Source organism: Schistocerca serialis, chromosome 8 (genome assembly GCF_023864345.2).
Source record: "Schistocerca serialis cubense isolate TAMUIC-IGC-003099 chromosome 8, iqSchSeri2.2, whole genome shotgun sequence".
Lineage (NCBI taxonomy): Eukaryota > Metazoa > Arthropoda > Insecta > Orthoptera > Acrididae > Schistocerca > Schistocerca serialis.
Genome location: NC_064645.1, coordinates 307931871 through 307949839, shown reverse-complemented (window position 1 = coordinate 307949839; position 17969 = coordinate 307931871). Strand labels below are relative to the sequence as shown.

The following is a 17969-nucleotide window of genomic DNA, read 5'->3' as shown; positions in this document are numbered from 1 at the left end:
TAACTGTATTGCTGTATGTCAATAGTGAAAATTTTTTTATCGTTATATAACTGATAGAAGTGATCGTAATAAATAGTTATGACAACATTGTAACATGATGCACCCTTCTCATTGAATTAATGAATTTTATAGGTGCAGTTCTACTGGCCATCTTTATTCTCATCACTAATGCCGAAGCTAACATACTGAAGTGCCCTATGGTGAGTATGTAGTTTGTAATTACTGAATAAATTATTCAGTTATTTAGGTTTATACTTACTATAGTTGAAGTAACGAAAATTAAGTTTGCGAGAGGAATCAAAAGTTATAGCAAACGGGATTACAACCATGATGAAGAATAAGAGAACTGAAAATTATATCTATTCCAGCAAAATAATACAGGCAAAGATAGAACAACCACCCCCTTTGAACTGATCCTGAGGCTTCATGAAAACAATCTGTTGATTATTATCCAACAGTCCAAAGATGTTTGGGAGGCCCAAGAGTTGTATAGTAGAGCAGAACAGTGTCACAGCCCAGCTCATGAAGTACTGGATGGTAACATTGTTGACGAATTGCCAGAATTGGTAGTCCCAAGAATGCTATTATGAATATAAATGCCTGTGTTTATTAATTGCCGTGCCTGATAACTCACTTCCCTCTGTATGACAGCTTGGAAGAATTCTCGTATTTAGAGACTCTTATCATTTGACAACTGATTTTCTAGAAAATATGTTAATGTGTGCTAGAACAAATTGTTTTCTTTTTACAATAATTGAACAAAATCTAAGTACTTTTCACTTAACTTTCTCATAGAAGATACACTAGCATGGCAGGAGCTGAGAGCTGAAGAATAAGTAGAATCTCTTACCTTCACTGCTGGGGTTAGTACCAATGTCAAAGACAACAGTGTCTCATGCAACAGTAATCTTATCACCAGACTAATAAATTGAAATCATGGGAAGTTACCACCAACAATGTCATCTGCAATCATTCTGTGAAACAACAAAGAAAACGTGTTCAGAAACTGAACAGTAAGGCCTACATCTATATCCATACTCTGCAGACCACTAGAAGGTGCATGTCAGAGGTTATATCCCATTGTATCAGTTATTAGGGGTTCTTCTCATGTCATTCATGTATGGAGTCTGGTGAGAATCATTGTTTGAATGCCTCTGTGTGTGCTGTACTTATTCTAATCTTGGCCACACAGTGACTATGTGGGCGATATGTAGGGGGTTATAGTATGTTCCTGGACTCATCATTTAAAACTGGTTCTTGAAACTTTGTTAGTAGACTTTCTTCGAATAGTTTACATCTATCTTCAAGAGTCCGCCAGTTCAGTTTCTTCAACACCATTGTAACACTCTCCCACAGGTCAAACAAACCCATGACAATTTGTGCTGCCCTTCTCTACATATATTCAATATCCCTGGTTACTTCTATTTGGTAAGGTGATACCTTAATTTAGAGAAAATGAGAAAAAGATTCAGTTATGACTTCATTAGTCCTGAAATGTGGTTGCTGTGTATTCAAGAAACTATGGGAGGTTAAAGGAGAACAGTTACAGATAATTTTGAGGACAAGTCCTGATTTCAGTGCCAGTTCATTGTTACTGCATCATAGCCCTTAATTATTAATTTGTTAGACTGATGTGTATTACCAAGTCATAACCATCTTTTCTATCCCATTTGTGAAATATAAATGATAAAGTTTGTTGTTGCCATGGGGATGCAAAGAAACTAACTACAGTAGATACACTGCCAGTACAGTTTAGTGATGGATTTATACTTTTTTCTGTTCTCTGACAATACTGTATGGTGTGAAGAGAAGAAAGAAAAATTAAATTTAAAATTGGGTATTTTATTTTGGTACAGGTTCTAATTTCAGCCTGATGTGTTTATTTTTAAGGCCCAAAATGAGCAACTGCCATGTGATGGAACATCATCTTCTGGAGCAGTCATTAACTTGTAAGTGAAATTTGTATTCATCTGTGTTCTTGTTACAAATAAAGCAAAGTATCATATTTAGGTAAGAACACAATAGAGGGGATAATCTTGTATATTTGCCTGTCAATGACTAATTGCCTCTACTATTTGATGAATTGTTACCTCTACTCCTAAATTATTTACATTTGACCAGAACTTTTGGCAGAAAATTGTTGTGGGGATTTCTTTCTCTTCTATTTTTTCTGAATGGTTTCTCTTTTAGTAAATGCAGAAAAACCTTCATGAAAGTATAGTTCTGTTTTTGGTTCCAGTAGTTACTCAAAATTTCAACATGTGTATTGCCACCTACTTGCGTTTAAAAATCTGTGTATAATCACACTCCTTGAAAGTGCTGAGACAGATTATGTAGAGAAGAGAGAAAGATAAGCTGAACTGCAAGAGGGTTGGCAGAACAGTGATATTAAGAGAGATTAAAGCAGTAAGAACTTCATGTCTGTTACAAGAATACTTATGGATAGGTACTGAAAACTTGGGACAACTTCACAATTATTCTTAGATGTAGTTTAAAACTGTTGGTATTGTCTCACATAAGATCTGTAAGTTGCTTTGGAATATACTAATGACAATTTTTTTGCTACAGCTCTGTAGCAATATCCAGATCAAAAAAGGGTGTGTTTTATCACCAATTCTGTTGATCATAGTTATGAATCTAATCATGAGATTTAAAATGAAACTGAATGTAAGGCTTATTCCCTTGTATTTGAAAACCTGTGCTGTTATAAGAGTAACATGTGGAGAATCAGAAGAGTCAGTACAGGAAATTCTTGCTATACTGAACAAAATAATGATGATAATAATAATACAGCTGTAAATCAGCAAATTTAAACATTAGGAAATACCATCCACAGTGAAGGAAATGATTCGGACTGCTTTCTGGAAGAGGCCAGACTGAAATAATTCCCAAAACTCAAATATTTTGGGAATACTATATTAAAAGATAACATTTTAAGACAGGAAATCCTCAATAGAAACTAAAAAGTGTCAAACATTACCAATCAAGTGATAAAATCTTCGTGGAACGAAATTAAGATGCAAAAATGGCAGTAATGATGAATATCTAAATTCTACTAATCCTTACGTAGTTGTGAACCAAAAACATATAGCTTCTTAGCAAGAAAAATAAAACCAAGCAGAAGATATGATGTTCAGCAGGACAATGTGTCCTGTGACTTGCAAGGATAAAAGGAGACATAAAGCAAATTGTTGTGGAAAAGTTAGCATGAAAGAGCATGTTTTAAATGCAGTAACCAGATGTAAACCCCATTCAAAGGGCTACATATTTTCCTACTGTAGACTGTTTTAAGGTTAAGGAGAATGTTTCTTTTCTTAAGAAATTTGACAAGTCATCTGTTAGTAAATACTGTGCAGTTTCCTTGCAGTAGTTTTTTCAGAAATAGTAGGACATTTCATGAATCAACAAGTCTATGAACATTTCACTTATAACACAACTGTGACTAACTGTTAGTACAGTTTTAAAACAAACTCACCAGTGTGGAACGCTATAGAAAATGTCGTGTCACCTCATTTATTTCCAGAATAATTTTTTCCTGGTGCTCTAGTTAGACATGCCTGTTTCTAGGAAATTAATAGTTATACAGACATAACTTATATTTTAAGGACAACCGTTCACTGGCTTGTTAGCTGTAGCTTAGAAGATCTGCACTGCACAGGGTAACCGCGCCGTCTGCGGCATCTTGCCACGGATTGCATGGCTCCCCTCATCGGAGGTTCGAGTCCTCCCTCAGGCATGGGTGTGTGTGTTCTCCTTAGTGTAAGTTGCTTTAAATTAGATTAAATAGTGTGTAAGCCTAGGGACCAGTGAGCTCAGCAGTTTGGTCCCATAAGTACTTACCACAAATTTACAAACTTAGAAGATCTGTGAGACTAATGTTAGTGAGAAAGTTGCAGCTCTCAAACTGGACCTCCCCTACAACACCTCCCCACCCAACCCCCCCCCCCCCCCCACCTCCCCCCACCCAACCCGCCATGCTATTCATGCAGATAGGGGCAAAGTTACTTTATTTCTTAATGTTTCAGGAGGTGTTTCTTACAACTGGCCTAGTTCTAGCAATTCTTTGTGCTGATGATACCACTTCCATAGTAACTTTAAATACACTGAAGAGTCAAAAGAAACTGGTACACCTGCATAATATCATGTAGGTCCCCTCAAACATGCAGAAGTGCCACAACACAATGAGGCATGGACCCCACAAACGTCTGAAGTAGTGCTGGAGGGAATTGACACCGCGAATCCTGCAGGGCTGTCCATAAATCCTTAAGAATATGAGGGGCTGGCGATCTCTTCTGAACAGCACATTGCAAGGCATCCCAGATATGATTAATAATGTTCATGTCTGGGGTGTTTGGTGGCCAGCAGAAGTGTTTAAACTTGGAAGAGTGTTCCTGGAGCCACTCTTTTGCAATTCTGGATGTGTGGGGTATCACATTGTCTAAATCTACACCTACATCCATACTCCGCAAGCCACCTGACGGTGTGTGGCGGAGGGTACCCTGAGTACCTCTATCGGTTCTCCCTTCTATTCCAGTCTCGTATTGTTCGTGGAAAGAAGGATTGTCGGTATGCTTCTGTGTGGGTTCTAATCTCTCTGATTTTATCCTCATGGTCTCTTTGCGAGATATATGTAGGAGGAAACAATATACTGCTTGACTCTTCGGTGAAGGTATGTTCTCAAAACTTTAACAAAAGCCTGTACTGAGCTACTGAGCGTCTCTCCTGCAGAGTCTTCCACTGGAGTTTATCTATCTTCTCCATAACGCTTTCACGATTACTAAATGATCCTGTAACGAAGCGCGCTGCTCTCCGTTGGATCTTCTCTATCTCTTCTATCAACCCTATCTGGTATGGATCCCACACTGCTGAGCAGTATTCAAGCAGTGGGTGAACAAGCGTACTGTAACCTACTTCCTTTGTTTCCGGATTGCATTTCCTTAGGATTCTTCCAATGAATCTCAGTCTGGCGTCTGCTTTACCGACAATCAACTTTATATGATCATTCCATTTTAAATCACTCCTAATGCGTACTCCCAGATAATTTATGGAATTAACTGCTTCCAGTTGCTGACCTGCTATTTTGTAGCTAAATGATAAGGGATCTATCTTTCTATGTATTCGCAGCACATTACACTTGTCTACATTGAGATTCAATTGCCATTACCTGCACCATGCATCAATTCGCTGCAGATCCTCCTGCATTTCAGTACAATTTTCCATTGTTACAACCTCTCGATACACCAGAGCATCATCTGCAAAAAGCCTCAGTGAACTTCTGATTTCATCCTCCCGGTCATTTATGTATATTGTGAATAGCAACGGTCCTATGACACTCCCCTGCGGCACACCTGAAATCACTCTTACTTCGGAAGACTCCTCTCCAATAAGAATGACATGCTGCGTTCTGTTATCTAGGAACTCCTCAATCCAATCACACAATTGGTCTGATCGTCCATATGCTCTTACTTTGTTCATTAAACGACTGTGGGGAACTGTATCGAATGCCTTGCGGAAGCCAAGAAACACGGCATCTACCTGTGAACACGTGTCTATGGCCCTCTGAGTCTCGTGGACGAATAGCGCGAGCTGGGTTTCACACGACCGTCTTTTTCGAAACCCATGCTGATTCCTACAGAGTAGATTTCTAGTCTCCAGAAAAGTCTTTATACTCGAACATAATATGTGTTCCAAAATTCTACAACTGATCGACGTTAGAGATATAGGTCTACAGTTCTGCACATCTGTTCGACGTTCCTTCTTCAAAACGGGGATGACCTGTGCCGTTTTCCAATCCTTTGGAACACTACGCTCTTCTAGAGACCTACGGTACACCGCTGCAAGAAGGGGGGCAAGTTCCTTCGTGTACTCTGTGTAAAATCGAACTGGTATCCCATCAGGTCCAGTGGCTTTTCCTCTTTTGAGCAATTTTAATTGTTTCTCTATCCCTCTGTCATCTGTTTCGATATCTACCATTTTGTCATCTGTGTGACAATCTAGAGAAGGAACTACAGAGTAGTCTTCCTCTGTGAAACAGCTTTGGAAAAAGACATTTAGTATTTCGGCCTTTAGTCTGTCTTCCTCTGTTTCAGTACCATTTTGGTCACAGCGTGTCGGGACATTTTGTTTTGATCCACCTACCGCTTTGACATAAGACCAAAATTTCTTAGGATATTCTGCCAAGTCAGTACATAGAACTTTACTTTCGAATTCATTGAACGCCTCTCGCATAGCCATCCTCACACTACATTTCGCTTCGCGTAATTTTTGTTTGTCTGCAAGGCTTTGGCTATGTTTATGTTTGCTGTGAAGCTCCCTTTGCTTCTGCAGCAGTTTTCTAACTCAGTTGTTGTGCCATGGTGGCTCTTTTCCATCTCTTACGATCTTGCTTGGCACATACTCATCTAACGCATATTGTACGATGGTTTTGAACTTTGTCCATTGATCCTCAACACTATCTGTACTTGAGACAAAACTTTTGTGTTGAGCCGTCAGGTACTCTGTAATCTGTTTCCTGCTGGAATTGCTCATGGAATGTACAATGTAGAATGTAGTTTATTCATGTCATAACGTACAGTTACAAATCAAAGATTTTTGTACTAGAGACATGTCAAATTACTTTTAAAAAATAAAGTTGTAATAATTAACATATTTAATCAGAAGTTTCTGAATTTTTAGACGTGAACAATTTAACAAGAATATATATAACACTTATGGGCATTTTGCAGCTTGAAATACAATTTTTAAAATATATTAAGAATTTGTTATACGATACATAACCTTTATTTTTTCTTTTCTTTTCAAACTGCCAAACTATCCTGCATGAATTCTTCAATTAAATAATAACATTTTCCTACTAGTGTCTTAAATAACATATTTGTATTATTTAATTTATTGTAAATTTTTAATCCTGTGTACAATGGTGTTTGAGCATAAAATTTTAAATTATGGAAGGGAAGTTTGAAATTTTATCTGTGACAAGTACTGTAATTGTGGTTGAAATGAAAATTGTCATGTGGGTTTTGATTTTTATATCTGAAAATAAAAATTTCATAGATGTACAGAGAAGGAATGGTTAGTATTTTTAATTTTTTACATAATTTGTAACGTGATGTTCTTTTTTGGACTAAACACATGTTTCTTACAATTCTCCTTTAAAGTATTAGTAATCTTGAGCTGTTCATAGAGTTTCCCCAGAAAACTATTCCGTATCGAATTATAGTTTCAAAGTAGCTGTAGTAGACTGTCTTCCTGGTGTCCATAAGGGTGGAACCAGATAAGACATTGATCACATAAGCTAGGCTGTTTGGTTTGTTCACTAACAAGTCTACGTGTGCCTTCCAATTTAAATTTTTGTCAAGCTTCAGACATAACTTGCTTCAGTCATTTCCTGATCACTGTGCACTATTTTTATGGGAGATGGTGATGATGTTTTAGCACTGAACTCCACTAACTGTGTTTTTGTGAAATTGAGTTTTAATCAACTTTGCTGAAACCATATTTTCCACATATCATGAATTTGTTCTAAATTGTCATTTTCAATTAAAACTGAGGTGTCTTCTGTAAATAAAATTGAGCCATGCAGGACCCATGTACAAATCTTTTTCCAGTCCAAGAATGATTTTTTCCATTTGAATTTAGTATAACTTTCTGTTTTCTTTCCGGCAAATAAGGTTTTAAACACTGTAATGCCCTGTCCACTATCCCACATCTCTCTAACTTGCGTAGAAGTAGTGAGTGATTGATCAAGTCAAAAGCTTTGGTCAAATCACAAAAAATACCTGTGACCTTTTTACCCTTGTCTAAAGTAGAGATTATCTTTTCAGTAAATTCCCTGACAACGTTTTTCCCCTTTTGAAACCCAAATTGATTTTTGACTATGATATCATTTTCTATGAGAAAGTTTTCAAGATGTTTTGCAATAATCATTTCTATCACCGTAGCAAAAACTGGCAGCAGCGAAATAGGGTGGTAATTTCCCATGTCAGTGAACATGAATGGATGCAGGTGATAAGACAGGATGCTTACATATGTGTCTCCTGTCAGAGACATATCTAGACATATCAGGGGTCCCCCCAACTGCACACACCCCACACCATTATAGAGCCTCCATCAGCTTGAACAGTCCCCTGCTGACATCCAGGGTCCAGGGATTCATGAGGTTGTCACTGTACCCACACAGGTCCATCTGCTCGATATAATTTGAAACGAGACTCATCCAACTAGGCAACATGTTTCCAGCCATCAACTGTCCAATTTTGGTTTTGACGGGCCCGGGCAAAATGTAAAGCTTTTGTTGCGCAGTCATCAAGGGTACATGAGTGGGCCTTCGACTCCAAAAGCCCATACTGATGATGTTTCATTGAATGTTTTGCATGCTGAAACTTGTTGACAGCTCAGCAATGAAATCTGCAGCAATTTGCAGAAGGGTTGTACTTCCATCACATTGAATGATTCTCTTTAGTTGTCTTTGGCCCTGTTCTTGGAGGATCCTTTTCCAGCCACTGCGATGTTGGAGATTTGATGTTTTACCAGACTTCTGATGTTCGTGGTACACACGTGAAATGGTCATATGGGAAAATCACCACTTCATCATACCTCGGATACGTTGTGTCCCATCGCTTGTGCACTGACTGTAACACCACGCTCAAACTCACTTAAATCATGATAACCTGCCATTGTAGTAGCAGTAAGAGATCTAACAGCTGTGCCAGACACTTGTTGTCTTATATAGGGGTTGCCAACTGCAGCACCGTATTCTGCCTGTGTACATATCTCTGTATTTGAATATGCATGCCAATACCACTTTCTTTGGTGCTTAAGTGTAACTTAGTCGAGTGGAACACAGAGAAAATAACCTTAGAATAGTCAGTCATTGACTTAAAGGTAACCAGTTAGCCATAAATGATAATAAAAACTGAGAATGTAACTTTAAGCTTAAGTAATTATCCTGTCACAAACTTCATCCATCATTAAATTGATGGGCTTAAACTTGGATTCTAAAATCATGGGGTATCATTCACAGAGTCTAGATGTATTAAACTAACAAGAGTAGTATACCTGTTAAACAAAGTTGGAATAAGTATGGGTGAAAAATATTGCTTAGCTTGTATTATGCGTTTTTTCATAGTTATATAGCATAATGCATACTGGTATGGGGTAGCTTGTGGCAGAAGAAGCCAATCAGATGCATTCCAGGTATCTTAAAAACAATGTATCCTATAGGCAAACTTAATTATGTGTAGATGCTTTCTTATGCTAATCACATGGGGCTTATGAGCTGCTGCATGACATGGAGTATGGACCTCCTCAACACATTGATTCCATATACATTTGACAGTCATAGGATGTCAACCAACTTAAGCAGCAATACATCACAATCATAAACCTCCATCTTGCTTGGACGCATTCATGCCACCATCGAATTCACACTTGTGGTGGTGACATTACTCCTTTTTACATGAAGCAAAACATGATCTCCTCACAAACAAACAACACTCAACACAATTTCTGAAAGAGAAATTTGCTGTGTAATGCTTCCCTACATAAAGAGTGTAGATGCAGTCACATCCACCTATTTGGTGTCATTGTGCTGAAGTGAAAATCATTTGCATATCCAAGCTACAACACTTCATGCCATGTTAACATCTTTTGCATGCCTTCTACATAGCAGTTGAAATTGGAATTGCAAGCAAGGTAGCTACAAAACTCTAAGAATTAAATTTTTCAGTACACAGCCATTTCAGTCACATACTTTCCCAGTCCCCCCCCCCCCTATGAACTATAGACCTTGCCATTGGTGGGGAGGCTTGCACCTCTCAGCGATACAGATAGCCATACTGTAGGTGCAACCAGAACAGAGGGGTATCTGTTGAGAGGCCAGACAAATGTGTGGTTCCTGAAAAGGGGCAGCAGCCTTTTCAGTAGTTGCAGGGGCCACAGTCTGGATGATTGACTGATCTGGCCTAACCAAAACGGCCTTCATGTGCTGGTACTGCAAACGGCTGAAAGCAAGGGGAAACTACAGCCGTAATTTTTCCCGAGGGCATGCAGCCTTACTGTATGGTTAAATGATGATGGTGTCCTCTTGGTTAAAATATTCCAGAGGTAAAATAGTCCCCCATTTGGATCTACGGGCAGGGACTACTCAAGAGGACGTCGTTATCAGGAGAAAGAAAAGTGGCGTTCTACGGATCGGAGTGTGGAATGTCAGATCCCTTAATCGGGCAGGTAGGTTAGAAAAATTAAAAAGGGAAATGGATAGGTTACAGTTAGTTATAGTGGGAATTAGTGAAGTTCGGTGGCAGGAGGAACAAGACTTTTGTTCAGGTGAATACAGGGTTATAAATACAAAATCAAATAGGAGTAATGCAGGAGTCGGTTTAATAATGAATAAAAAAATAGGAGTGCGGGTAAGCTACTACCAACAGCATAGTGAACGCATTATTGTGGCCAAGATATACATGAAGCCCATGCCTACTACAGTAGTACAAGTTTATATGCCAACTAGCTCTGCAGATGATGAAGAAATTGATGAAATGTATGATGAGATAATAGAAATTATTCGGGTAGTGAAGGGAGACGAAAATTTAATAGTCATGGGTGACTGGAATTCGAGAATAGGAAAAGGGAGACAAGGAAACATAGTGGGTGAATATGGATAGAGGGAGAGAAATGAAAGAGGAAGCCGTCTGGTAGAATTTTGCACAGAGCATAACTTAATCATAGCTAACACCTGGTTCAAGAACCATAAAAGAAGGTTGTATACATGGAAGAATCCTGGAGACACTAGAAGGTATCAGATAGATTATATAATGGTAAGACAGAGATTTAGGAACCAGATTTTCAATTGTAAGACATTTCCAGGGGCAGATGTGGACTCTGACCACAATCTATTGGTTATGAACTGTAGATTAAAACTGAAGAAACTGCAAAAATGTGGGAATTTAAGGAGATGGGACCTGGATAAACTGACTAAACCAGAGGTTGTACAGAGTTTCAGGGAGAGCATAAGGGAACAATTGACAAGAATGGAGGAAAGAAATACAGTAGAAGAAGAATGGGTTGCTTTGAGGGATGAAGTAGTGATGGCAGCAGAAGATCAAGTAGGTAAAAAGACGAGGGCTAGTAGAAATCCTTGGGTGACAGAAGAAATATTGAATTTAATTCATGAAAGGAGAAAACATAAAAATGCAATAAATGAAGCAGGCCAAAAGGAATACAAATGTCTCAAAAATGAGATCGACAGGAAGTGCAAAATGGCTAAGCAGGCATGGATAGAGGACAAATGTAGGGATGTAGAGGCTTATCTCACTAGGGGTAAAATAGATACTGCCTACAGGAAAATTAAAGAGACCTTTGGAGAAAAGAGAACCACTTGTATGAATATCAAGAGCTCAGATGGAAACCCAGTTCTAAGCAAAGAAGGGAAAGCAGAAAGGTGGAAGGAGTATGTAGAGGGTCTATAGAAGGGCGGGGTTCTTGAGGGCAATATTTTGGAAATGGAAGAGGATGTAGATGAAGATAAAACGGGAGATATGCTACTGTGTGAAGAGTTTGACACAGCACTGAAAGGCCTAAACCGAAACAAGGCCCCGGAAGTAGACAACATTCCATTAGAACTACTGACAGCCCTGGGAGAGCCAGTCCTGACAAAACTCTACCATCTGGTGAGCAAGATGTATGAGACAGGCGAAATACCCCCAGACTTCAAGAAGAATATAATAATTCCAATCCCAAAGAAAGCAGGTGTTGACAGATGTGAAAATTATGGAACTATCAGTTTAATAAGTCATGGCTGCAAAATACTAACGCAAATTCTTTACACATGAATGGAAAACCTGGTGGAAGCCGACCTTGGGGAAGATCATTTTGAATTCTGTAGAAATATTGAACACGTGACACAACACTGACCCTATGACTTATCTTATAAGCTAGATTAAGAAAAGGCAAACTTATGTTTCTGGAATTTGTAGACTTAGAGAAAGCTTTTGACAATGTAGACTGGAATACTCTCTTTCAAATTCTGGATATGGCAGGGGTAAAATACAGGGAGTGAAATGCTATTTACAATTTGTACAGAAACCAGATGGCAGTTATAAGAGTCGAGGGGCATGAAAGGGAAGCAGCGGTTGGGAAGGGAGTGAGACAGGGTTGTAGCCTCTCCCCGATGTTATTCAATCTGTATATCGAGCAAGTAATCAAGGAAACAAAAGAAAAATTCATAGTAGGTATTAAAATCCATGGAGAAGAAATAAAAACTTTAAGGTTCGCCGATGACGTTGTAATTCTATCAGAGACAGCAAAGGACTTGGAAGAGCAGTAGAATGGGATGGACAGTGTCTTGAGAGGAGGATTTAAGATAAACATCAACAAAAGCAAAACGAGGATAATGGAATGTAGTCGAGTTAACTCAGGTGATGCTGAGGGAATTAGATTAGGGAATGAGACACTTAAAGTAGTAAAAGAGTGTTGCTATTTGGGGAGCAAAATAACTGATGATGGTCGAAATAGAGAGGATATAAAATGTAGACTGGCAATGGCAAGGAAAGTGTTTCTGAAGAAGAGAAATTTGTTAACATCGAGTATAGATTTAAGTGTCAGGAAGTCGTTTCTGAGAGTAGCCGTGTATGGAAGTGAAACATGGACGATAAATAGTTCGGACAAGAAGAGAATAGAAGCTTTCCAAATGTGGTGCTACAGAAGAATGCTGAAGATTAGATGGGTAGATCACATAACTAATGAGGAGGTATTGAATAGAATTGGGGAGAAGAGGAGTTTGTGGCACAACTTGACTAGAAGAAGGTATCGGTTGGTAGGACATATTCTGAGGCGTCAAGGGATCATCAATGTAGTATTGGAGGGCAGTGTGGAGGGTAAAAATCGTAGAAGGAGACCAAGAGATGAATACACTAAGCGGATTCAGAAGGATGTAGATTGCAGTATCTACTGGGAGATGAAGCAGCTTGCACAGGATAGAGTAGCAATGAGAGCTGCATCAAACCAGTCTCAGGACTGAAGACCACAACAACAAGAACTTTCCCAGTAAGGAATTTTAGTAATTTCATACAGAATTGATGAAAAAAAAGGTATTTCATACAGTAAGGAATTCATTAACTTTGCAAAGAACTACCTTACATTTTCACTCTTAAAGTTTATAAATTTTGTATATTGATATGTATTGTCTGTTCTGTTTGACATATCCTACAGCACTAGGTACTTTCAGTGTGGCTGTACCTTATCTTCCAGACCCCTGCAGGACTTAGCGAATACTACAAGCAGTGGGGCTGATGGTAGGGGGTGCTATTTGCATGTGACAAGCTGAGAATTTGGATTGGGCAGGAAGCAAGTCTATATGACACAGATGGTTAAAGCAACCATTCTAGTGAAGTGGGGCATCTGGATTTGAGTCCTGGTGCTCTACAAATTTTCAACCTTCACCACCGATTTATTCCAATGCCTGCAGTCAGCTGAAGTCTTGCTTTCTTGTAAATTGCTGCTGTACCATCAGTGGTGTCTGTTCTGTTGAACATGTCTGACAACATACACCATGGATACACCATATCTTCTGAACCTGTGTGGGACTTAGTGAATAATATGAGCAGTGGGCTTAATGGAAGGAGGTGCTACTTGCACGTGACAAATATTACTATGTTTTATAGTCATCTAGCTTACAATGTGATTTGTTCTTATTATTTTGTTTCCTGTGTTCCATTACTCTTTACTTTTTACAAATTGTAATGTCACTGATAGCGTGTAATATCTTCAAAGATGGGTGCATAATTAAATCGAAATGAATAAATGAAATGCATGAGGTGAGCATAAATATACTTTTAGAAAAATGTGAAAGTCGAAGACCAATAGGAAGGCCAAGCAAATCCTGGAAAGGATGAGTGATTACAGGAGCGGAAAGGAGATGCCTAAGATGGAAAGAAGCCTAGAGACAACAAATGTGTAGAGGTAGTAAGATATAGGGAGCACTTGTACATTACATCCAGGAAAGAAATTTAAAATGGATTATGAGTGAGATAAATTTGCAGTATCAGTGAGACACAATTGCCACTACATTAAAGCCCATGTAATACTGTATTCAGTTGCTGATTCATCACAGCAGAATATTGCAAGCATAATGCATGGAACAAGAAGATAATTATCTACAGTGTTTCTGCTGATTACTGATTTTTGTTTTTCAACTTTGGTAATTTTGATGACAATCATTTTATATCAGGGAGATTTTCCCGAATCCATTTCTTTTTTGTGCCAAAATGAAAATTCTGTGCTTTTTGGAACAGTTACTATTGTAGAATATAAAGCAGTCTTCGACTGCATTTTTTTTAATGGGTTTTAACTTATATGATCATTGTCATAAAAGAAAAGAAAATTGTTATCACACACTGTTTTGTATTCTACAAGTTTTATACATGGGTCACCATGTCCATCACCATGATTATGTCACATTTCAATATTTATTTTTGTTGACTGACCAACATTTTAGTTTGGTCTGTATAGTGGATAGTAGAAATAAAATGTGCGCAAAACACCAATTGTTGTGAGAAGACTTAATTTACTTTGTTTAATTGTAGGGTTTAATAAAGTGAGTATAATTGTTTTAAAACCAGTATTTCATATAAAGTACGTAATAGCACATAATGAGATTACTAAACTTTAAAGCTCAGAAATTTTTCTTAGTTACTGAACAAAGCAGTTATAGTTTAAATGAGATAGATAAAACAACAAAATTTTGGAGTTTTGTAATGTGTCATAGTCTCTGAGAACATGTGTCCTCCATTCATCTGCCATCTCTTGGCTAAACCCAGCTTTCTATCTTATACACCAATTAGCAGTCAGTTTTCCTCTTAATTATACTGTTTTTATATCTGTTAGTCAATTCTAATTATTTTTATTTATCTGTTATCAGAGCAGCTGCCTAAATGGTTCGTGAGAATTAATGTAAGTTTAAACAAATTTCTTTAGAAAAATTGATCCTGGAGAATAATTTACTTTTTATTTTACTCTCACAGGTGTGGCATCTGTGTCTCAGGTTCTACTGGGAGACCTCCAGACACAGATATTGATACATGTGGCGTCTGTAAGGGTGGTAATCGCTGCGTGGGTTGTGATGGACATCCAGGCTCCAAGCTAAAACTGGATGGTTGTGGACATTGCCTACCCACTGATGATATAAATTTTAACAGTATGTTTAATATATGTACTTAAATTTCCTTAATTTGCATTTATTAAATGATGTTTATTATTATAGCATATAATTCCCAGCTGCATCAATGGGCTCTTCCTTTAGCCATTGAGACTGTCAGAGCTGATTCCCAACATCCAGAAGTAGGTTGCCTTTTTCAGCCTCGAGATGATGGGTTGGGCTTCCAGTAATTCTAAATGGTTTATGGTTGGGTGCCTACTAGACTAGCTAAGGACAGTGATTTTCCATGATGTATTTTGCACCAGCTCCTGGAAAGAAACTTTTGAAAATCCCTGATAAGAAACAGTATCTTACAGAGAACTTCTATGAATTGGATCAAATCAGGAATTGACCTTTGAAAGTGCATACATTTTTCTCCTGAGGCTGGATGGGGTGGTTTTGGAGCTCATGAAATAGGTAATCAGTGGTGGGCAGCCATTGTGGGTGAGGGGGGAGGGGGGGGGGTGACTAGTAGGTTCTGTAGGGTAGAGATAATGTTTCAAGATTAGTGAGTGCATCATATTGGAAGTGAATGGTCCTCAGTGATCAATAAAGCTGTTTGGAAAGCTTTGAAAGAGCTCAGCTTGGTCATTTTCCAGTGGTCTTGGCAGGCATTGGAGTTTAGTAGGTCACATACTCATTAGGAAGAGCCTGCATTGCAGAGTGTGCAGCACATAGGTGTTGTTTAATGAATGAGGCAGATTTGGCAAGATTTAACAGGAGATGATAAATTCCATTTGTTCCTGTGGAAAAGGTGTGCTGTGTTTTATGTGTGTCCTGTTCCTTTTTGGCCTTAAACTGTTATCCTGTTTCTTTTATGGAGTAGGTCATTGGTGAGAGTTGTTGGAGATGAGGTGTAGATAGTGTAGTCACTGTTTTTGGTATTCATTTTCCAATCTAGTTGTCAGACCTGTGAGTATTTTGAAAATAGTTGGATTGTTATGGGGCATTTATTAGTGATGTAAGAGTTGTGACAGTTCCAGATTCTAACCCAATGTCATGGACAAATTGAATCTCATGATCCTTTTTATTAGACTGATTTAATAGTGTACCAGTGTAGGAGATTAATTCAGGTCAACTGAGTAAACCTGCAGAACAGCATGCTGAATTTTTTACTGTATCTATATTGCACAGAGCATATGGGTTCTGGCCACAGATATGAGTGGAACTTCCCACAATGTCACGGAAGCTCAGAGGAAGAAGCAAACGGAATGTTTCACTTGCAAACACCTATCAGGATTGGAACTGCCACACAGAGATTCATCTTCACTGCCTGAAAGAATCAACTGTTGGCAACAGGATATAGAAAATCTACTAAGATGAATCATACAGTTCAGTTCTGAGGTCTCATTCGACAGCACTGCATATTGGCTGTTTTTACTTTAGTACTGTAGATTGCTGGAATTTGTTCCAAGTGTCTACCACTTAAAGGAGCGAGGTGGGAGTAGGATAAGGAACGGAAAGGGGCCATGGAGGTTCAGGAAAGAATAATAAATAGAGAGACAAGGAAATAGATGCACAGGAAGGAAGTAAACTGACAGGACATTATGCAGATGAAATGGTCTCGCAGCAAAGTTGTTGGTACAGTTGGATGTCGATAGGAAAGAAAGGGAAGCAGAAAAGGAAGAAAAAGAAGCTAAGAGGGCATAGGAAAAGGCCAATGGGGAAGGGGAGAGAGAGAGAGAGAGAGAGAGAGAGAGAGAGAGAGAGAGAGAGAGAGAGAGGCATGTGAGAGAATGTAGGAGGAAGGAACATAAGGAAGGAAGAAAGGATTGACTGTACAATGTATCCAAGCAGTCCAGATTAGGATAGGATGCATGTGAAAAGGAAATGAAGAAACATTTAGGATGGGATAGAGAAGAATTAGAAGATAAAAATTCAACACCACTGTATAAGGAAGATGATCATGACCGAGCCTCAAATGATGATGATCTTTCCCTAAACAATCTGAGAATGATAATGTTTTATCTGCACTAAAAATTTAGGAACTCCCATGTCTTTTCTCTAACACTAAATATTTGTATACTGGGAACAGAAGGCTTCACCTCAAACAGAAAAGGACACAAAATTTTTTGCAAGGTATCATTCACCCAGTTGTCAAATACGGGCAGTGTCTGTGAGGATGTTTTGTTACATAAGAAAACTGGAGAAACGAAATGTAGAAAATCAATGGAACAGGCTAAAGTTTTTCCATAGATCGAGGGGGCAAAGGAATACAAACTAAATGTAGTGAGATGGTAGAATTTAAATTTGGTGAGGATACAGAGAATGACCACCAGCATGCACAGTCATGGGCACCAGCGTAATTTGCTCAGTTTTGTAAATGGTCTCATCAGTGTCATAGGCACTGTACAAGAGTCACAGCCGAAAGTGATTGTGTAGAAAAGAAAAAGCCATAGGAGAACCACTTTATCTTCAGTGCTCCATTGACTGAAGAAATAACAGACTGAAAATTCAAATCTCCCCCAATGCCCTTCCTGATCTCCACTATGCTATGTGCTGCATCCTCACGGACCCTCTCAGTTATCCCGATAACTGTTTTTAATGTGCACTGAATGTGCTATGGTGACAGGAAATTGGAGCATTGTAAAAGAGCAGTGATAATATTAGTGATAAGTGTAGCTAAACATTCACTACATTGATTAGAAAATGAAATATTGAAGTGTCTAATTAGATTAATTTGAATTAAGAGTATTGTGTACATGATTTTGGTGGCTTACTAATGACTGTGTACATACTGATGAGCATTCTTTATTTTTTATACTGCATTGTTTACATC

General features: G+C 38.4%; 1 long non-coding RNA gene across 1 annotated transcript in view; it reads left to right on the top strand.

Annotated features, from left to right (window-relative positions):
- Window positions 1-1889: 1889 nt before the first annotated feature.
- Window positions 1890-17969, top strand: part of LOC126416327 (uncharacterized) — a 60418-nt gene continuing 44338 nt past the window's right edge. Inside the window, exons 1-2 of the long non-coding RNA XR_007575438.1 lie at window positions 1890-1949; window positions 15018-15190. This is a non-coding gene — a long non-coding RNA (uncharacterized LOC126416327). The remainder of the gene's footprint in view (window positions 1950-15017; window positions 15191-17969) is intronic.